The sequence below is a fragment of the Rhinopithecus bieti genome, unplaced genomic scaffold, assembly GCF_001698545.2.
Source record: "Rhinopithecus bieti isolate Rb0 unplaced genomic scaffold, ASM169854v2 scaffold_26131, whole genome shotgun sequence".
Lineage (NCBI taxonomy): Eukaryota > Metazoa > Chordata > Mammalia > Primates > Cercopithecidae > Rhinopithecus > Rhinopithecus bieti.
In genome coordinates this window covers 2331497-2353916 of record NW_016812390.1, presented here as the reverse complement: position 1 = coordinate 2353916, position 22420 = coordinate 2331497, and the positions used below count along the sequence as shown (strand labels likewise).

Sequence of the window (22420 nt, the reverse complement as noted above, 5' to 3'; positions counted from 1 at the left end):
GGAGGGAAATGAGGGGTCCCCCATATGAGGAGGCTGGTCTATCATTGAGAAGGCCACATAGAGGGGAACATGTGAGAAAGCTAGTCTACTACAGGCAGATGTGGAGGAAACTGAGGGGGCCCACATATAAGGTAGTTTGTCTACCACTGGGGTGAGGGCACTTTAAGGGTGCTGAAAGGACCCCCATGTGAGGAGGCTCATCTATCATTGGGTGGGCACATATGGAGAGAACTGAAGGGACACCCAAGTGAGGAGGCTGGTCTACCATAAAGGTGAGGGTACATGGAGGAAACTGAGAGAGCCCTCATGTAAGGAGGCTCATCTACCATTGGGCTAAGGGCAATATGGAGATAACTGAGAAGGCCAGTGTGTGAGGAGGCTGGTCTACTGTTGGGATGAGGAGGGTTGTCTACCACTGAGGGGCCATGAGAAGGGAACAGAAAGAATCCACTTGTGAGAAGGCTGGTTTACTATTAAGAAGGGAATGTGGACAGAAGTGAGGGGACCCCATGTGAGGAGGCTGGTCCACTATTAGGGAGGGCCATGTGGAGGGANAAGGGACACCCAAGTGAGGAGGCTGGTCTACCATAAAGGTGAGGGTACATGGAGGAAACTGAGAGAGCCCTCATGTAAGGAGGCTCATCTACCATTGGGCTAAGGGCAATATGGAGATAACTGAGAAGGCCAGTGTGTGAGGAGGCTGGTCTACTGTTGGGATGAGGAGGGTTGTCTACCACTGAGGGGCCATGAGAAGGGAACAGAAAGAATCCACTTGTGAGAAGGCTGGTTTACTATTAAGAAGGGAATGTGGACAGAAGTGAGGGGACCCCATGTGAGGAGGCTGGTCCACTATTAGGGAGGGCCATGTGGAGGGAACTGATGGGACCCCAGTGTGAGGAGGCTGCTGTACCATTGAGGAGGCCATGTCTAGAGAACTGAGTAAACTACCGTGTGAGGAGGCTGATCTACCACTGGGGGGCCAAGTTGAGGCAACTGAGGGGACCCCCATGTTAGGAGGCTGGTCTAGAACTCCGGTAGAGGCATGTAGAGAAAACTGAGTGAAAATCTGTGTGAGGAGGCTGTTCTACCATTAAGGTAAAAGCACATGGAGAAAACTTAGGGAGAAATAAAGGCACATGTGAGAAAACTGGCCTACCTTTTGGGGGGTTACTGAAAGCAAACTTAGGGGACCCTTATATGAGGAGGCAGGTCTACCACTGGAAGAGTCTCCATAGAGGGAACTGAGGAAACCACCGTGTGATGCATCTGGTCTACAATTTGGTGGGGGGCAGGGAGCTCACAAGGAAAGAACTGAGGAAATGGCCATGTAAGAAGGCTTGCATGCCATTAGGGTGGGGACATGTAGATAGAACTGTGAAGACCCCTGTGTGAGGTGGTTGGCCTTTCATTGGGGTGGCAGCACATGGAGGAGAACAGAGGAAATCACTGGTGGGGAGGCAGATCTACCATTGGGAACTGTGGAGACCTTCATGTGAGAAGGCTGGTGTACCATTGGTGGTGCCACATGGAAAGGAATGAGGGGATTCCCATGTGAGGAGAATGGCCTGTCTTTGGGGGACAAGTGAAAAGTACTGAGGGGACCCCCATTTGAGGAGGCTGGTCTACAATTAGGGTAGGAGGACAAGGAAAAATTTGAGGGAACTTCATGTGAGGAACTGGTCTACTATTATGGGGGCATGGGGAGAGAACTGAGCAAAACTCTGTGTAAGAAGAGTGGTCTACCATTGGGGGCGCCATATAGAGGGAACTGAGGAAACTCCCATGTGAGAAAGATTGTATACCCTTTGGGTGGAGGCACATATAGAGAACTGAGGGGACCCCTGAATGAGGAGGTTGGTCTACCATTGGGGTTGGGGCATGTGGAGGAAACTGAAGGGATGCCCGTGTGAGGAGGCTTGTCTATCATTGAGGGGGCCATGTGGAGGGAACTGAGGAGATCCTATGTGAGGAGGCTGATCTACCACTGGGATGAAGGCACCTGAAGGGAACTGAGGGGTCCCTTGTGTGAGGAGGCTGGTTTACCATTGAGTAAGTTATGTGATGAGAACAAGGGGACTCCCATGTGAGGAGGCTGTTCTAACATTAAAAAGATAGGGAACTGAGAGGATCCAATGTGAGGAGACTGGTCTACTATTGGGTGGGCACTTGAGGGAAGGCTGAGTTGAAACAACTGTGACAAGGCTGGCCTACCACCAGAGTGGGAGCACATGGAGGGAGCTGAGGAAACTCTTGTTGAGAGAAGGCTGCTTTATCATTGGGGCATAGGCACATAAAGAGAAACTGGGGAATCCCTGTGTGAAGAGGCTGGTCTTTCATTGAGGGGACATGTGGAGGGAACTGAGAAAATCCCAATGTAAGGAGGCTGGTCTACCATTGTAGTTGGGGCACATGGAGAGAAGCACTGTGTGAGAAGGCTGGTTTACCATTGGAGCAGGGGAATGTGGAGGAAACTGAGAGGAACACCATGTAAAAAGGCTGGTCTACCATCGGGGTGGGGGCACGTAGAGGGAACCGAAGAGTCCCGCATGTAAGGGGGCTGGTTTACCATTCAGCATGCCACGTGGAGGGAAATGAGGGGTCCCTTATGTGAGGAGGCTGTTCTATGACTGGGGTGGGGCCACCTGGAGAGGAACTGAGTGGACTTTTGTGTAAGGAGGCTGGTGTACATTGGCGGGGGTGGGGCACTGAGAGGCAACTGAGGAAACACCCCTGTGAGGAGGCTGGTCTACCATTGGATGGGGCTGTGTGGAGGAAACTGAGAAGGCCCCCTTGTGAGACAACTGGTCTACCATTATGATAGGGGCATGTGGAGTGAACTGAGGGGTCCCCCATGTGAGGAGGCTGGTCTTGTCTTCTTTTGAGGTGGAAGCCTTGGAATGGAACTAAAAAAACCCCATGTGAGGAGGCTGGTCTACCAATGGGAGTACACATGGAGGGACCTGAGAGGACCCCTAAGTGAGGAAGCTAGTGTATCATTGAGGGTCCACATGGAGGGTACTGAAGAAACCCCCATGTGAGGAGGCTCTTCTATTATTGGGATGTGGGCACATGGAGAAAACTGAGAAAAGGCTGGTCTACCACTGAGGGGGACCTGTAGAGGGTACTAAGGGGCCCTTCATGTGAGGAAGCTGGTCTACTATTGAGGGGGGGAAAATGGAAAGAACTGAGGGGACCATCGTGGGAGTAGACTGGTGTACCATTGAGATGGAAGCATGTGGAGGAAACTGAAAGAACCCCCAGTTGATGAGGCTGTCCTACCATTAGAGAGTCTCATGGAGGGTACAGTTGGAACCCCCATGTTGGGAGGCTGGCCTACCATTGGGTCTGGGGCACTTGGAGGCAACTGAGGGGACCCTGGTTTGAGGAGGCACCTGTGTGATGGGGGCTTTGTGAGGAAGCTGAGGTACCCCTGTGTGAATACGTTTGTCTACCACTGGGGGAATCATGTAGAAAGAACTGAGGTGACCCTTTTGTGAGGAAGCTGGTCTACCGTTGGGGTGAAAGCACATGGAGAAAACTGAGAGTACCCCTTCAGGGTGGGGGCACATAGAGGGGAACTAAGGAGATCCCCATTTGAGAAGACTGGTCTCCATCAGGGTGGGGGCACTCGGAGAGAAATGAGAAAAGCCCCATGTGAGGGGACTGGTAGACCATTTGGGTTAGGAAATGTGTAGGGAAACTGAAATGCCCCCTGTAAGGAGGGCACATGAAAAATACTGAGGGGATCCCTGTGTGAGGCAGCTAGTCTACTATTATGGTGAGGACACATAGAGGAACCTGAGGGGACCCTCGTGTGGAGAGGGTGGTCTATCATTGTGATAGAGCCCACATGGAGATAATTGAGAAAATCTGTGTGTGAGGAGGCTGGTCTACCATTGGGGTAGGGTAACATGGAGGTGAGTGATGGAACTCCTGTGTGAGAAGGCTGGTCTACCTTTGGGGTGGGGGCATGTTGAAGGAAGCTGAGGGGACCCCCTTGTGAGAAGATCAGTCTACCATTGGGGGGCATGTGGAGAAAACTGAGGGGATGCCCAGGTGAGAAGGATTGTCTATCATTGGGGTGGGGCACATGGAGATAACTGAGGAAACCTCCATGTGAGAGGGGTGGTTTACCATTGGGGTTAGGAAACACGGAGGGCAACTAAAAGAATACCAGTGTGAGAAGGCTGGTCTGCCATTAGGAGGTACATGGAGGGAATTGAGAGGATTTCCATTGAGGAGGCTGGTCTACCATTGGGATGGGGGCACATGGAGGGGAACTGAATGGACACCCATGTAAGGAGGTTGGTCTACCATTCTGGTGGGGGCACATGGAGAAAGCTCAGAGGACATCCATGTAAGGAGGCTAGTCTATTATTGGGATAGGGGCAGGTAGAGGTAACTGAGGGGAATCCCTGTGTGAGGAGACTGGTCTACCATTAAGGGAGCCCCCATGGAGAAAACTGAGGAAACCCCATGTGAGGAGGGTTGTTTACCATACAGGTGAGGGCAAGTGGAGGAAACTGAGAGAACTCCTGAGTGAGGAGGCTAGTTTACCATTGAGGTAATCACATTTAGGACACCAAGGAAACCCCCATGTGAGGAGGCTAGTATACCACTGGGGTGGGGAGTGGGGAAGTAACTGAGGAGACCCCCATGTGAGGAGGCATGTTTACCATTGGGGTGGAGATACATGAAGGAAACTGAGGGGACCCCCGTGTTAGGAGGCTTGTCTGGCATTAGGAGAACCACCTGGAGAAAACTGAGGGAACCCACATGTGAGGAGGCTGATTTACCATTGGGATGGAGGCACGTGGGCGCACAATGGGGGAACCTCCCTGTGAGAAGGCTGGTCTACCTTTGAGGGGGTTACGTGGAGGGAACTGAGGGGGCTTACATGTGAGGTGGCTGGTCTACCATTGGCAGGGGTAGCACACGGAGGGAACTGAGGGGGTCCCTGTGTGAGAAGGCTGGTCTACCATTGAAAAGGCGACATGGAGGGAACTGAAGGGGCACCTGTGTGAGGAGGTTGGTCTACCACTGAGGAAATCATGTGGAGGGAAGTAAGGAGACCCTCTTGTGAGGTGCCTGGTCTACCATTGGGTTGGGGGCACTTGAAGGGAACTGAGGGGGCCTTTGTGCTAGGAGGCTGATATATCATTAGAGGGTCATACGGAAGAAACTGACTGGACACCAAAGCGAGGAGAGTGGTCTACTATAGAGGTTAAAGCATAAAAAGGAAACAGAGAGCCTCTGTGTGAAGAGGCTAGTCTACCATTGATGGGGGCACATTGAGGGAAGTGAGGGGATCCCTATCTAAGGAGGTGGGTCTACCATTGATGTGGGGAGATGTGGAGGAAACTGAGAGGACTCCTTTGTGAGGAGGCTTGTCTACAACTGAGGCAGGAGCATATGAAGGGAACTGAGGGAACCCCTCATGTGAGGCAGATGGCCTACCACCAAGGAGGGGGATGAGGAGGAAACTGAGAAGACCCCCATCTATTATTGTGGTGGGGGCACCTAGAGGAAATTGAGGGGATCCCCATGAGAGGAGGCTTTTCTATCATTGTGATGGGGGCACCTGGAGAGGAACTGAGTGGATCTTCATGTGAAGAGGCTGGTCTACCATTGGAGGGGGCCACGTGGACATAACTGAGGAAACCCCATGTAAGGAGGCTGGTCTACCTTTGGCGGGCTACGTGGAGGGAAGTAAGTGCACCCCCTTTTGAGGCATCTGATCTACCATTGTGGTGGGGGCACATGGGGAAAACTGAGAGGATCCCTATGTAGGAGCCTGGTCTACCTTTGTGGTGGGGGCATGTGGAGGTAACTGCGGGAACCCCCCTGTGATGAGGCTGGTCTACCGTTGGAGGGTGGTTATGTGGAAGGAATTGAGGAAAACTTCTTGTGAGGAGGACTGTTTATCATTGGGGATCACATGGATGAAACTCAGAGAACCCCCATGTGAGGAGTCTAGTCTACCATTAAGGTAATCATGCTTAGGGCACTGAGAAAACCCGCATGTGAGGTGGCTAGTATACCACTGGCATGAGGGAATGTGGAGGGAACTGAGGGGACCCCCCTCTCCGTGTAAAGTGGCTGATCTACCATTGAGGGTGCATGTGAGGGGAACTGAGAAGATCCCCAAGTGAGGAGGCCAGTCTACCATTGAGTGGGGCATGCAGTGATAACTGAGGGAATCCTCATGTGAGGAGGCTTGTATACCTTTGAGTGGGTCATGTGGATGGAACTGAGGGGACCTACATGTGAGAGGGCTGGTTTACCATGGTGTGGGGGGCATGCGGAGGGAACTAAGGGGATGCCAATGAAAGAAGGCTGGCCTGTCATTGGGATTGGGGAATGTGGATAGAAGTGAGGAAACCCTTGTGTGAGAAGACTGATTTACCATTTAGGTGCGGAGACTTGGAGTGGAACTCCTTTGTGAGGAGGCAGGTCTCCCATTGGGGGTCACGTGTAGGGAACTGAGAGGATCCCTGAGTGAGGAGCCTGGTCTATCACTGAGGGGACCATGTGGAGGGAACTGAGGAAACCCCAGGTGAGGAAGCTGGTCTACCATTGAGGAGGCCACAAGGATACTGAGGGGACCCCTGTGTGAGGAGGCTGGTCTACCATTGAAAAAGTCATGTGGAGGAAACTGAGAAAATGCTTGTGTGATGAGGCTGGTCCATCACTGATGGGGCCACATAGAGGGAACTGAGGGGTCCCTCTTGTGAGGTGGCTGGTCTACCTTTGGGTTGGCAGCAAGTGAAGGGAACTGAGAGGACCCTTGTGCTAGGAGGCTGTTCTATTATTGAGGATGGGGGTGATGTGGAGGGAAATGAGTGGACACCCAACTGAAGAGACTGATTTACCATAGGGGTGGGGGCATGTGGAGAAAACAGAGAACCCGCATATAAGGGGGCTGGGTTTTCACTGAGTGGGGCACATTGGGGGAACTGAAGAGACCCCTGTGTGAGGAGGCTTGTCTACCACTCAGTGGGCTATGTAGAGGAAACTAAAGGGACCCCCATGTGAGGTGGCCAGTCTACCATTGTGGTGGGGGCACATGGAGGACATCGGGGGTATCCCCGCTGTGAGGTGTCTGGTCTACCATTTGGGTTGGGGCCCTGTAGAGATAAGTGAGAAGAACTGCGTGTGAAGGGGCTGAGGGAAACTGAAAAGAGTGGTCTACCTCGGGGTTGTGGGGACCTCAAGGGAAGTTGGGGAACCCTTGTGTGGGGAGAATTGTCTACCTTTGAGGGGGGTGACATGAAGGGAAACTGAGAGGAAACCCGTGTGAGGAAGGTAGCCTACCTTTGCAGGGGCCACATGGAGGGAAGTGAGGGGACCACTATGTAAGGAGACTGGTCTATTATTGAGGGGGCCACATGGGGGGAATATAGGGGATCAGCATGTGAGGAGGCTGGTCTACCATGGAAGGGGATGTGGAGGGAACAGAGGGGACCTGCATTTGAGGAGGCTGGTCTACCATTAAGGGTCCACATGGACAGGAACTAAGAGACATCTGTGTGAGGTGGCTGGTCTACTATTGTTGGGGGAATGTGGAAGAAATAGAGTAGACTTCCCCTTGTGAGATATCTGGTCCACCATTGTGGTGGAGGCAAATGGAAGAAACTGAGGGACTCCTGTGTGAGGATGCTGGTCTACCATTGGGCTGGGAGCATGTGAAGAGAAACTGAGGGGATCCCCATGTGAGGAGGCTTGTCTACCATTAAAAGGCCACATGGAGGGAAGTGAGGGGACCGCTGTCTTAGGAGGCTGGTCTACCTTTGAGTGAACCACATGAAGTGAACTGAGGGGAACCCCTTGAGAGGTGGCTGGTGTATTATTCTTGGGGACACGTGGAGGGAACTGAGGGGACCCCCATGAAAGAAAGCTGCTCTACTACTGTGGTTGGGGGGTATGTGAAGAGAACTGAGGAAACCTGGTGTGAAGCTGCTTGTCTACCGCTGGGTGAGCACATGGAGGGAACTGAGGGGACCCCCATGTGAAGAGTCTGATCTACTACTGTGATGGGAGCATGTGGAGGATGCCAAGAGTCTGATCTACCACTGCGATGGGAGCATGTGGAGGGAACTGAGGGGACCTTTATGTGGGGAGGCTGGTCTATCATTGTGGTAGGGGCATGTGAAGGGAAATGATCCTTCCCCCTACCCCTTGTAAGCAGGCTGGTCTACCATTGCGGGGGCTTGAGGAGAACACTGAGGTGGGGGGACTGAGGAGACCCCCATTTGAGTAGGCTGATCTATTATTCAGTAGGCCACGTGAAGAAAACTGATGGGCCCCCCATGTGAAGAGGCTGTTTAACCACTGGGGTGGAGCCTCCATTGGGGTGGAGGCAAGTGGAAAAAACTGCAGGAAACTTCAAGTGAGAAGGCTGGTCTAACATTTGAGGGAAACCTCGTTTGAGGAGGCTGTTCTACCACTGAGATGGGGGTACCTAGAGAGGTAATGAGTGGACATTTGTGTGAGGAGCCTGGTCTAGCATTGGGGTGGGGATATAAGAAGAAAAACTGAGGGAATCTCTGTGTGAGGAGGCTGGTCTTTCATTGAGGGGGCATGTGGAGGAAACTGAGAGGATCACCATGTGAAGAGACTGGTCTACCATGGGAGTGGGCGCAAGTGGAGAAAACTGAGCAGGCTCTCATGTGAGGTGTCTGGCCTACCATTGTGGTGGAGCCTTGTGGAGGACACTGAGGAGACCCCAGTGTGAGAAGGCTGGTCTAACATTGAGGGGGCACATGGAGAAAACTGAGAGGGTTGCCTTGTAAGCAGGCTGGTGGTACCACATGAAGAAAACTGAGGTGACTTTGGTGTGAGGAGGCTGGTATATCTTTGGGGGGCCACATGGAGGGAATTGAAGGGACACCCCCTTTTAGGTGTCTGGTCTACCACTGTGGTGGGGGCACGTGGTGGCAACTGAGGGGACCCCATCTAAGAAGCCTGTCTAGCATTAGGGGCAGCTAAGTGCAGGAAACTGAGGGGATGCCCATGTGAGGAGGCTGGTCTACCATCGTGGTGGGGGAATGTGGAGGAAACTGATAGAAACCCCTTGAGAGGAGGCTTGACTACCTTTGGGGTGGGGGATCATGAAAGGAACTGAGGGGACCCCCATGTTAGGAGGCTGGCCTACCATTGAGGGAACCATGTGGAGAAAACTGATGGGAACCACACATGAGAAGGCTAATCTACCATTGGTGTAGGTAAATGTGGAAGGAACTGAGGGAACTCCCATCTGAGAAGGTTGGTCTATTATTGGGTGAGGTTATATGGAGGGAACTGAGGGAACATTCATATGAGGAGGCTGGTCTACCATTGGGAGGCCACCTAGGGGGAACTGAGGGGATCCCCATATGAGGTGGCTGGTCTACCATTGGGGGAATCACGTTTAGGGCACTGAGAAAACCCTTGTGTGAGGAGCCTAGTGTACCAGTGGAATGGGAGTTCATGGGGGAAATTGGGGGCACCTCTTTGTGGGGATGCCTGTCTACCATTGGGGTGGGGGCACTTGGAGGGAACTGAAGAGACACCTATGTGAGAAGGCTGGTGTACCATAGTGGTGGGGACATGTGGAGGAAACTGCGGAAACCCCTGTGTGAGGAGGCTGATCTACCATTGGGGGACCACCTGGAGGAAACTGAGGGGACCCCCATGTGAGGCAACTGGTCTGTAGTGGGGCACATGAGAGAAACTGAGAAGACATTCATGTGAGGAGGCTGGTCTACCATTGAGGGGGACCTGTGGAGGGTACTCTGTGTGAGGAGGCTGGTCTGCCCTTGAGGCGGCCGAGTAGAAAGAAGTGAGGAAACCCTCATGTAAGGAGGCTGGTGTACCATTGGTGTGGGGGCGTATGGCAGGAACTGAGGGAACCTCCTCGTGTGAGGAGGCTGGTTTACCGTTGGGAAGGCTGTGAAGGATATTGATAAGACCCCCATCTGGGGAGTCTCATCTACCATTAGGGTGGGGGCACATGGAAGGAACTGAGTGGACCCCTGTGTGAGAAGGCTGGTCTACCTTTGTGGTGGGGGCTTTTGGAGGAACTGGAGAGGACACCCATGTAAGGACACTTGTCTATTATTGGGGTGGGAGCACATAAAGGGAACTGAGGGGATGCTTCTGTGAGGAGAGTGATCTTTTGTTGAGGGGGTCACATGGAGGGAAACCAAGGGAACCCCCATATGAGGAGGCTGGTCTACAATTGAGGGGTCCACATGAAGAAAATTGAGGGTACCTGATTTGAGGAGGCTTGTCTACTATTTGGTTGGGAAGTAACCGAGGGGACTCCTGTGTGATGAGGTTGATCTACCACTGGGGTGTGGGGCATGTGTAGGGAAGTTAGGGATCCCCATATGGGGAAGCTGGTCTACCATTGACAGGGCCACATGGAGGAGAACTGAGGGAAAACCCATGTGAGGAGGCTGGTCTACTGTTTCAGAGGCTACATTAAGGGAAGTTAGGGGGTCCCCATTTGAAGAGACCCATCTTTTACTGAGGGGGCCACATGGAGGGGAAGAGAGGGGACCCATTTGTGGGGAGATTGGTCTATCACTGGGGGGCACATGGAGAAAACCGAGGGGACCCCTATATGAGGAGGCTGGTCTACCATTAAGTGTCCACATGGAGGGGAACTAATGGGACACTTGTATGAGGAGGCTAGTCTACCATTAGTGATAGCATGTAAAGGGAACTTGTATCCCCATGTGAGGCGGCTGGTCTACCATTCATTAGGGGACATGGAGCGAACTGTATGGAGGCTGGTCCACCTTTGAGAGGGGCATGTGTAGGAATTTGTGGGGACCCCAATGTGAGGAGGCTAGTCTACCATTGGGTTGGGGGACAAAAAGGGAACTGAGGGTACCACTGTGTGAGAAGGCTGGTCTGCCATTGATGGGTCTATGTGGAGGGAACTCATGGGCACCCTGTTTGAGGAGGCTGGTCTATCATTTGGGTGGGAAACATTTAGGAAACTGAGGGAGTCCCAATCTGAGGAGACTGGTCTACTATTGAGGGACCCAAGGTGGAGGGAACTGAAGGGACCTCCGTGTGAGGCGGCTTGTCTACTGGTGGGGGCACATGGAAGAAAGTGAAAGACCCTTGTGTGAGGAGGCTGGTTTACCATTGAGTGGCCATGTGGAGGGAACTTGGGGACCCTTGTGTGTGGAGGCTGTTTTTCCACTGGGGTGGACACATGGAGAGAACTGAGGTGGTGGGGGCCAGTGAGTCAACTGGTCTACCTTTGGGGTGGGGGCTTGGGAAGGAAACTGAAGGGATTCTTATGTGAGGAGGCTGGTCTACCATTGATGGGGCCACATGGAGGGAACTGAGTGGATCCCTATGTGAGAATGCTGGTCCACCACTGGAGGTGAGGGGGCACGTGTAGGAATCTGTGGGGACCCTACTGTGAGGAGGCTAGTCTACTACTGGGGTGGGGACACATAAAGGGAACTGAGGGTACTCCTGTGTGAAGAGGCTGGTCTACCATTGACAGGGTTACATGGAGGGAACTGAGGGGACCCTTGTCTTGTGAGGAGCCTGGTCTGCCACTGGGAGGTCATGTGGAGGGAACTGAGGAGACCTCTATGTTAGGATGTTGGTTTAACATTGGGGGGCCATGTGGTGGGAACTGAGGTGACCAACAAGTGAGGGGGCTGGTCTACCATTGGGGGGACACTTGGAGGGAACTGTGGGGTCTCCCACGTGAGGGGGCTGGTCTACTACTGGGTTTGGGGCCCATGTGAGGAGGTTGGTTTCCCATTGTGGGGGTCACGTGGAGGGAACTGAGGGGGCCCCTGTGTGAGGATCGTGGTTGGCCTTTGTGGTGGGGGCCATGGGAGAGGAATGTCATCCATGCTACCCCAGGATGACAGGTGCAAATCCAGATATTTGGTCACACAGATTACATGGCACCTCTCATGAGCTTGATAATTATTAACCCATTTAATCCTCCTGAAAACCTCAAAAAGGAGGTTGCTATTATCCCCACTTTGCAGATGATGAAACTGAGGCACAGAGAAAAGAAATGCATGCATATTAGCACCTACTCTGAATTGGGCACTGAGCTAGGCTATTTTACATGAATCTTGTTTAACCCTGACAACAGATATGCAAATATGCAAATGACATGCTGGGAACCCTGTTTACTGACGACAAAACAGGCTCTGAGACCCAATCTGTCCACCTGATCCTCAACCTTAGCCTCTTCCACTGCCTGCCTGGGTCTCCTAAGTACATCTGTTCCAATCTGAATCTCTTGCCTGCTTGTTTTTTTTTTTTTTTTCTTTTCTTTTCTTTTCAGTCCCCCCACCCTCCTTAGATTGCAGCAAGGAAAGAGGTGTGTCTTCTGCAGAAAAATGTGCATATTCTTTTAGGTGAGATGGGAACAATGTAGGGAGGGGGCCTGGCTATGAGGGCAGGGGCTGTGGGTGGGGTAGGGGAATGGACACTTGGCAGCAGAACCTGCTAGGTAGGCTCACTAGACTCAGACACATGTGCTTTTCCTTTCGCTCGCTCAAGAAAACAGGTGCACAAATTATTAGGTTGGTACAAAGTAATTGTGGTTTTTGCTATTAAAGTAATGGCAAAAACCGCAATTAATTTTGCACCAAGCAAATACATCCCTATGGTTGGGGCAGCCTTTTCCAAGGAATTCCAGCATACAGGACTGGATCTGGACTCCTGGCTGGCTGACTTTGTGCATTGTCCTTCCCTCTCTGGGCTGTGGTGCCCCGGCTGGAACTCCAAGGGCTGAGACTCATGGCCCTTGTAGAGTCTCGGCTCTGTAGCCGGCTCTGTGGTGGATTCAGGGTTGGGGGCCTGGGTTCAAATCCAGACCCTGCCTTTTCAGATGTGTGGCCTCGGAGCAAGTTATTTAGCCTGGCTCTATGTGCTCACCTGGAAAATGTGATGATGAAGATGGTGATGATGATAACGGGGACTCCGTCTTGGAGCTGCTGTGCAGACGAAGTGAGTGAATATAAGATGGATGCTTAGAGCAGTGCCTGGAAAAGCTGTGCTGTTTGTTATTATCTTCTAGGGGAAACATGAGAAAACCGACTTAGGGAGGAGGCAGCCTGTCCTGGATGGGGAGGTCCTCACATAGAACACTGACTCCAGCCAGTTCCTATCTTCAGGCCAAAGTCCCAGCCCAGGACCTGGGGTTTGCTGTGAGGTGGGGGCCTCTGGAGTCTGAAGGGCATGTCTGGTGTGGGCAGGCCTGACCTACCAGGCACCAGAAACAGACAGGACATTGTGCACTGATAGGAGTCCTACAGGCTGAGGGAGCTGTGCCTGGGCACCCGCTGGGAACCAGGCGGCAGTGGAGGGTGGGGAGTGGGCCGCGTGCCCGGGAATGCGGCCCCACCACCACAGCCAGAAATGGAGGGTACTACAGCCCCCAGCCAGCCCGGTGTCTCCCCAGTCTCAGTCAGTTGGGCGCCACCTTTGAGATTTTTGCCTTATGAGTGAGCATTACTATAATTTATTTCATGGTTGTCTTAATTTTTAATTTATTTTACATTTAATTTTTGTTTGGGTCTGAGCTGTGCTCACATGGTTCAAAAATCAAAAAGTTTAGTACGTGCTTTGAGAGGAGTCTGCCTCCCATCCTGTCTCCCTCCTCTGGCCCCTCCCCCAAAGCCATGATTATTATTTTACATCAACGAATGTGAACTATATGTATTTGATATATTTTCCAATTCAAAGACAATTTTTAGTATGCAATGCACACTACCCTACAACACGCTTTTCTCACTTACTATTTTTAACTTCTCTGCATAAGTGAATGTAAATGAGAAAATACACCACCACCTTCTGTAAACAGAAGGTAGCTATGATAATAGCACATGGGGATGGAGCAAGGCCACTACATTCCAGTGGGGTCCTGTTGTCTGCGGGGGGCCACTGATCTCAAGGTCTGACCTCTAGTCCCTAGTTCCAGAGGGACTAGCAACTAACTGTTTGTGGGAAACTGAAGACACCCAACACCAAGCTGACACTTTGGCCGGGAAGTAATCAAAAGGACTAAAAAGATTTGGACTTTGGGAGGCCGAGACGGGCGGATCACGAGGTCAGGAGATCGAGAGCATCCTGGCTAACACGGTGAAACCCCGTCTCTACTAAAAAAATACAAAAAACTAACCGGGCGAGGTGGCGGGCGCCTGTAGTCCCAGCTACTCGGGAGGTTGAGGCAAGAGAATGGCGTAAACCCGGGAGGCGGAGCTTGCAGTGAGCTGAGATCCGGCCACTGCACTCCAGCCCGGGCGACAGAGAAAGACTCCGTCTCAAAAAAAAAAAAAAAAAAAGATTTGGACAGGAAATGCCTCTCCTCACCCTCGCCCCGGTGTATAGCAGCACTGCCATTCCAACAGTGGTGTAAGTCCACACTTCGGGAAACTCTCATCTAGTCCAACAACCCTGGCATTTTAAATAAGTGTAAACTGAGGCTCAGAAAGGGTGGAGGACTTAAAATGATGCAGCTAGTTGATGCAGAGCCTGGGCAACACCTCAGGTTCCCAGGACCCTATCTGCAGGCCCTGGGACTAGGCAAATGGGCTTTGTTTGGAAACAAATGTGCCCAATCCCTGCTCCTCCTCAGCTCCCTCCCCAACCCCAAATTTTCATTTAGCGAACCTCTATAGTTTCATCTATATTATCTAATTGGTTGGCATACAATTGTTCATAGTATTCCATTTTATTTCTTTAATATTCCATTTTATTTCTTTAAGGTTGGTAGTAATGTCCCCTCTTTAATTTCTGATTCTAATAATTTGAGTCTTATATACTTTTTCTTGGTCAATCTTATACGTTCTGTTAATCTTTTTTCAGCTTTTGGTTTCATTAATTTTCTCTTTTGCTTTTCTGTTTCAGTAATTTCCTTTAATTAATCTTTATGATGTCCTTCCTTCAGCTTGCTTTAAATTTAGTTTGCTTTTCATTTTTCACTGTCTTGAAGGTGGAAATTTAAATTATTAATTTGAGATCTTTTGATTTTGAACCTAGGAACTTACTTAAATTTCCTTCTAACCACTGATTTAACTGCATCTCATAAATTTTGTAATGCTGTGTCTTAATTTTCATTCATTTCAATGATTTTCATTTCATTAAAAGTATTTTCTAATTTCCCCTGTGATTTTTCTTTTGATTCATTAGTTAAGAAGTGTGTTGTTTAGTAGCCACATATTTGTGAGTTTCCAAAATTTCTTTCTGTTAATGTGAACCAATTTTATTCTTTTATGGTTAGAGAACATACTTTCTATGATTTCTGTCCTTTTAAACGTATTGGTGTTTATTTTGTGGCCTAAGATACAGTCTATCCTGGAGAATGTTCCACGTACTCTTGAACGTGTATTCTGCTGTTGTTGGGGGTAGAGTGGGTTTTTTGTGTGTTTTGTTTTTTGAGACAGAGTCTTGCTCTGTTGCCAGGCTGGAGTGCAGTGGCGCGATCTCGGCTCACTGCAGCCTCCACCTCCTGGTTTCAAGCGATTCTCCTGCCTCAGCCTCCTGAGTAGCTGAGACTACAGGCGGGACTACAGTCACGTGCCACCATGCCCAGCTAATTTTTGTATTTTCAGTAGAGACGGGGTTTCACCATGTTGACCAGGATAGTCTCGATCTCTTGACCTCGTGATCTGTCCGCCTCAGCCTCCCAAAGTGCTGGGATTACAGGCGTGAGCCACTGCACCTGGCCGGGTAGAGTGTTTTATAGAAGCCTGTTAGGGCTAGTTGGTTTATAGTACTGTTCAAGTCATTTGTTTCCTTTTTGATCTTTTGCCATTTTTTTGGTGTGCATTATTAAAATAGGATATTGGGCCCGGGCGCGGTGGCTTCAAGCCTTAATCCCAGCACTTTGGGAGCGAACGGAGCGGGATCACGAGGTTCAGGAGATCGAGACCATCCTGGCTTAATACGGTTGAAACCCCGCTCTTACTAAAAAATACACAAACTAGCCGGGCGACGGAGGCGAGGCGCCTGTAGTTCCCAGCTCTCGGGAGGCTGAGACAGGAGAATGGCGTAAACCGGGAGGCGAGCTTGCAGTGGAGCTGAGATCCGCCACTGCACTCCAGCCTGGCGGCGGCAAGACTCCGTCTCAAAAAAAAAAAAAAAAAAAAAAAAAAAAAATAAATAATAAATAAATAAAATAAAATAGGATATTGTAATTTATATTGTTGAATTATCTTTCTAGATTAGATATTCTAGAATTAGAATATATAATTCTATTGTTGAATTATTTTTCCCTTCAATTCTGTCAGTTTTTCCTTCATGTGCACTGGGGCTCTGTTGTTGGCTGCACATGTGTTTATAATTGTTATGTCTTCCTGTCTAAAGAGTATTTCTTATAGACAGCATATAGTTGGATCTTGGTGTTTCTTTTTTTTTTTTTTTTTTTAAATCCAGTCTGGAAATCTCTGCCTTTTGACTGGATTGTTTAATCCAGTCACATTAATGGTATTATTGATGTAGTTGAATTAACATCCACCATTCTACCATTTTACTTTTTGTTTTCTCATGTCTTTTCTGTTCCTCTATTTGTCATTATTACTTTATTTCCTATTAAGTGATTTTTGAAATGTAGCATGTATACCTCTTTAATCATTTTACTACATATTTTGAGTTATTTTCTTAATGATTGCTCTAGGACTTTCCACATACATCTTACAATTTCAGAGTCAGCTTTAGATTTATATTAACTTAAATTCAGTTAGAAATTGAAATATTACTTCAATGCAGTTGTATTCCTCCCTTTCTTTTAGTGATATTGTTATACATATATCTATAAATATTACAAACACAATAATACATTATTATGGAATTATTTTATATAATTTTATATTTTGAAGACAATATATAATCTTAAATTTTCAGAATCAGTTTTAGATTTATATTAACTTAAATTCAGTTAGAAATTGAAATATTACTGCAATGCAGTTCTATTTCTCCCTTTATTTTAGTGATATTGTTGCTACACATATTACATCTATAAATATTACAAACACAATAGTACATTATTATAGAATTATTATTCTATATAATTTTATATTTTTGGAGAAGCTAAGAGTAGAAAGGAGAACAAGTGTATGTTTATAGCTTTTGTTATGTTACCCTTCTTGTTGGTCATTTCTTGTTTTCTTCATTTGTTCTTGTGGATTTGGGTTACCATCTGGAGTCATTTTCTTATCCCAGTACAGCTCTCTCACACATCTCCTTGTGCTGTAATTGGTAAATATATTAGATTTCTGTATGATAGGGCCAACAATACATTATATGCAAATTGCTTTATATAATTACTTTTTAAATCAATTAATAGAAGGAAGGAAAAAGTATACATTTGTACTGCCTTTTAGACTTGCATAATTGCTTTTTTTCATGTGGAATCAAGTAATCATCAGGGGTCATTTGCTTTCAGTCTGAAGAACTTCCTTTAGTATCTGTTGTAAGGCTGATCTGCTAGCAAATAAATGATCCTAGTTTTGTTTATCTTGTAATGTCTTGAATTAACCTTCATTTTCAAAAGACAGCTTTGTTGGATCTAGGATTTTTAGTTGACAGTTTTTTTCTTTGAGCGCTCTGAATATGTTATCCCATTGCTTCCTGACTTCCGTTATTCCTGATGAGAAGTTCATTGTTAATCTTATCAGGATTCTCTTGTAAACTGAATCATTTTTCTCTCATTGCTTTTGAGATTTTCTTCTTGTCTTTGGGTTTCAACATTTTTACTCTGATTTGTCTGTTTGTGGATCTCTTTGTGTTTATTCTACTCAGAGTTCATTGAGATTCCTAGATGTATAGATTAATGTTTTTCAGTAAATTTGGGTTGTTTTCAGCCATTAATTCTTTTAATATCTTTTCTATTCTTTCTCCTTCTTCTTTCCTTCTAATACTCCCACTACATATATTTGTTGTGCTTAACAATGTGCCACATTTCTCTCAGGCTCTGTTCATTTTTCATCATTTGTTTCTCTCTGCTCTTAGATTTCATAAGCTCTATCAACTTTTCTTCAAATTCACTAATTCTTCTGCCAGGTCAAATACACTGTTGAGCTCCTCTAGTTAATTTTTAAAAATTTCAGTTATTGTACTTTTAACTCCAAATTTCCATGGATTCTTTAAAAAATAATTTCTATCTGTTTATTAATATCTCTACTTCATGTGGCTTTGTCATCATATGTTCCTTTACTCCTTTAATCAAGATTTCCTTAAAGTTATTTGAACATATTTACATTTACCACTTTTAAGTCTTTGTGTGTTAAATCAAACATACGATTTCTCTCACAGGCAGTTTCTTTTGCTTGCTTTTTTACCTTCTGGTATATGAGTCATACTTTCTTGTTTCCTTGTATGTCTCTTAAGTTTTTTGTTGTTGAAAAGTAGACATTTTAAATAATGTAGCAACTCTGGATAAATTAGTCCTTCCTTTTGGAACTTATTTACTTGTTTACTTTTTTGTGACTTGCTGGATTATTTTAGTTAAGTTGATTTTCCTGCATGAAGCCTCTGGTATTGCTCTTAGAGGGTACATCCTTGGGAATGCCCAGTCACCCTGAGGTGACAGTGGGTTTTGCAGTACCTTCTTTCTCTGACCACACTCATCTGTTAAGTTCCACTAATTGGTGGCTGATTGCCCTATTGTTTTCAGCACTACATACATTTCTTTAAAGACTGATCCCATCAAAGCCAGACTCCTTCGAACAGATAGCTCCTGGGGTCAGTGTTTGAGATCTGTTGTGACCCCCAGGAGGGCTCTTTCCAGCTGTTTCTTTCCTTGATTCTCTCCAGTAAAAAAGCTGTTTATAGTTTAGCCTGTATCTCCAATGAACCCATCAATTCCCTCCCAATTGCCTTTCACCACAACCTGCAATGTTTTTGAGAGCGCTCTTAGGCTTAAACTTGTCCACATTTGGTTGCAAATGAAGTCAGTTCCTTTGGGGAGAAATTTGGAGCTCTTTGTTCTATGTTCTGCTTCTTCCTCCAGGCAAAAATCTCTGAAGCAAAGCTCTAGTGCTGGAAGTGTGGCAATGGTAAATTTTTCTCTGAATGACACACCAGATTTAGGAACTGAGTGCTCAGCGTATAGGGGAAACAGCCTCAGGTCTCCTCAGCTTGCCTCTCTGTGTGGAATCCCGGCTCCCTCAGTGGGGCAAGAGTGATTGGGTCTCCAGTAGTCTCTGTGGATCTGTGCCCAAGGTAGAGCCTCCATGCCATGAGTTGGACCGGGTAGAAGAAGGGAGCCCTCACTGCCTGGCTGAATTTGCCTGGAACATAGAGTCAGCAACAGGCAGCTGTGGGCAGGATGAGAAATGCTGACATTGTGCTCCTCTTGGGAAGCTAGCTCCTGACTAGGAGGTGGAAGGAGAGGAAACCCTGTGTTCTTGGCTGTACCCATATGGAATAAAGTTTCTGTCTCACCGAGCTGGATGAGAGGAAGAATAAAGTGATATTTTGTCTTTTTGTTGTATCAGTTACTGTGGGTTTAAACCCAACAGACTCTTGCTGTTCTTCCTGAATTTTAGTATATTTTAAAAAATGTTTATTAATTAGCTGTACACCCTTAGAATTACTTTCAGATATATTAAATGATAGTTAAATTTTTTTTTTTTCACCAGTCATTCTGGTTGTGGTCCATAGGACATCTCACATTATCATGCAGGAAGTAGAACTCACAAAGATATTGCCTCATAATAGTGTTTAGCAGCTACATTACTTCACCTTTCATATTTAGGTCTACGATTCTCCTGAATTTATATTTTTGTATATGATGTGAGGTAGGGGTCAGGTTTCCTTTTTCTCCTGTATTGAAGAGACTGCGCTTCCCCATTGCCCAGAAGAGTCTCCTTTGTCATAACTCAAATATTCAAATACGGCTGGGGCTGTTTCTGAACTTTCTACGCTGTTGTACTGATCTATTTATCTATTCTTGTGCCAAGAGCACATTGTGTTAATTACAAAAACTTTGTGATCAATTTTTATATTGAGCTTGGCTATTCTTAGCCTCTTATATATTCATACAAAATTTAGAATTATTTTATCAGTTTCACAAAATAACCTGTCGTATTTTTTATTGGAATTGCATTGATTGATTCTTTAGATTACTTAGGTGTAAACTCTTGAACACGGTGTTCTCTTCTTTTATTTAGGTCAAGAGTTGGCAAGCCATGACTAGTGGGTCAAATCTTGCTGATAGCCTGTTTTTGTATGACCCTGGAGCTAAGCATCATTTTCATTTTTAAAGAATCTTTTTTATATGAAAAGAATAACATGTGAAAGAGACCATATCACTCAATTTTCATTACTATTATTTTAAGATTTTTGCTTCTTTGTTCATAAATAAGATTGGGCTGCAGTTTTCTTTCTTATGATTCCCTTGTTGAGTCTAGGATTTGGACATCAAGATTATACTGATCTCATAAAACTAATGGAGGAGTCTATCACTTTTTCTATTTTCTATTTTCTGGAAAATTTGTAGAAAATTACTTTGTTTCTTCATGGTTTTTGTAGAATTTGCCAGTATATTTATTTTCTTCAAGAAAAATATTTAAATACAGATGAACATTTGAAAATAGTTAAATGACACTTCTATTTCTTCTTGTCTCCGTTTGATACATTGCATTTTAAAGAAAAATTTGTCCATTTTACCTAATTTTCAAATTTACAGGCATAAAATTGTAACATCATGTTATTATTTAAGTGTCTATAGGATCTGTAGAAATATCATCTTTTTAATTCCCATTATTAATAACTTGTGTATTCACTCTCTCATTTTCTTGATCAATTTTGTAAAGAGTTTATTGACCTGATTGCTTTCTTCAAAAAGATAAACTTTTGGCATTATTGATCATCTTTGCTATGTTTTCTGTTTTATTAATTTCTGGTATTTTCTTCGTTATTTTCCTTCTCTTACTTTCTTTGGGTTTGTTATCCTTTTCTAACTTCTTGTGATGTGTCACTGATTTTTTTTCAGTCTTTCTTCTTTATGAATACTAGAAGCATTAACCACTAATCATTGCATTAGCTTTAGTCAAAAGTTTTGATATGTAGCATTTTCATTACCTTTCAGTTAAATATATTTTCCAATTTTATTGTGATTCCTTGTTTGATCTATTGGTTATTTGCAAGAATATTTTTTAATTTCAAAAAAAGTGAGAATTTACAATACAATTAAGGTAGAAATCTAATATTCCCTGCCTCCCTCCCAAATTCTTGATTTCTACCTTAATTGTATTTTGGTCACAGAATGTATTCTAGGTGATTTCAAATCTTTGACCTGTGTTAAAAGTTGCTCTGCAGCTTAAGATATGATCTATTTTTTTAACAATGCTCCGTCTGTGTTTGAAAAAAACAAACATTTTGTACTTGTAGATGCAATGTTGTATGTTAGGCAAATCTGTTTCTTGTAGAAAGCATATAGGTGGATAATATTTGTATCTATCCTGCCAATCTTTTAATTTACATTTAATATAATGCCATTTAAATTTAATGTAATTATTGCCAGGTAAGGGCTATGTCTGCCATTTTATTTTCTATTTTTTCCCTCTGTTTCTATTTCTCCATTTTTTCCCTCATTTCCTGTGGTTACTTAAACAATTATTATATTCACATTTTTATTTATCTACAGTGTATTTGTGTATATCTCTTTATATAGATTTTTTGTGGTTACTATAGATATTATATGGTACATACATAACTTATCAGAGCCTACTAGTATTGACATTTTACCAATTTGAGTAAAGTGCAGAAACCTATTTCTCTTCACATTCCTTTGCCCTCTCACATTTATTGTCTTAAATATTTGCTCTGTATACATTGAGAACTACATCAGATAATTTTAAAAGTTTTGTTTCAATCTCCAACAAAATTTTGAAAACTCAAGAGGAGAAAGAACATCTACTGTATTTACCCATACTTTCATTCTTTCTTTTCCTTCTTGATGTTCCAAAATTCCTTTTTTAAAATTATTTATTTTCTCTTTCAAGAACTTCCTTTAGCCATTATTTTAGGGTAGGTCTGCTGGTGACAATCTCTTAGTTTTACTTCCTCTAAGACTATCTTGATTTTCTCTTCGTTTCTGAAGAATAATTTTGTTTGGTATAGGATTCTGAGTTAAGCGTTCTGTTCTTTCAGCACTTTGAAAAATGTCATGCCAATTTCTTCTGGTCTCTATGGTTTCTGATGAGAAATCTGCTGTCATCTGAATGGTTTTCTCACCTAGGAAAGTCTCAGATTTCTCTCACAGCTTTCAAGATTTTTTCTTTGTCTTTTGTTTTCAGGAGTTTAGTTGTGGTATGTCTTGGTGTGGATATTTTTGAGTGCATCTTATTTGGCATCGGCTCAGCTCTTGAGTATTTTCAGTCATTATTTCTTTGGATACTTTTTCTTTTTTTTTTTTTTTTTTTTTTTTTTTTTTTTT

At 45.8% G+C, this 22420-nt stretch overlaps 1 long non-coding RNA gene across 1 annotated transcript in view; it reads left to right on the top strand.

The window, feature by feature from the left end:
• LOC108544850 (uncharacterized) overlaps positions 1-22420 on the top strand; it is a 60109-nt gene that overhangs the window by 16325 nt on the left and 21364 nt on the right. The window contains exons 2-3 of the long non-coding RNA XR_001889972.1: positions 12317-12389; positions 12866-12984. This is a non-coding gene — a long non-coding RNA (uncharacterized LOC108544850). The remainder of the gene's footprint in view (positions 1-12316; positions 12390-12865; positions 12985-22420) is intronic.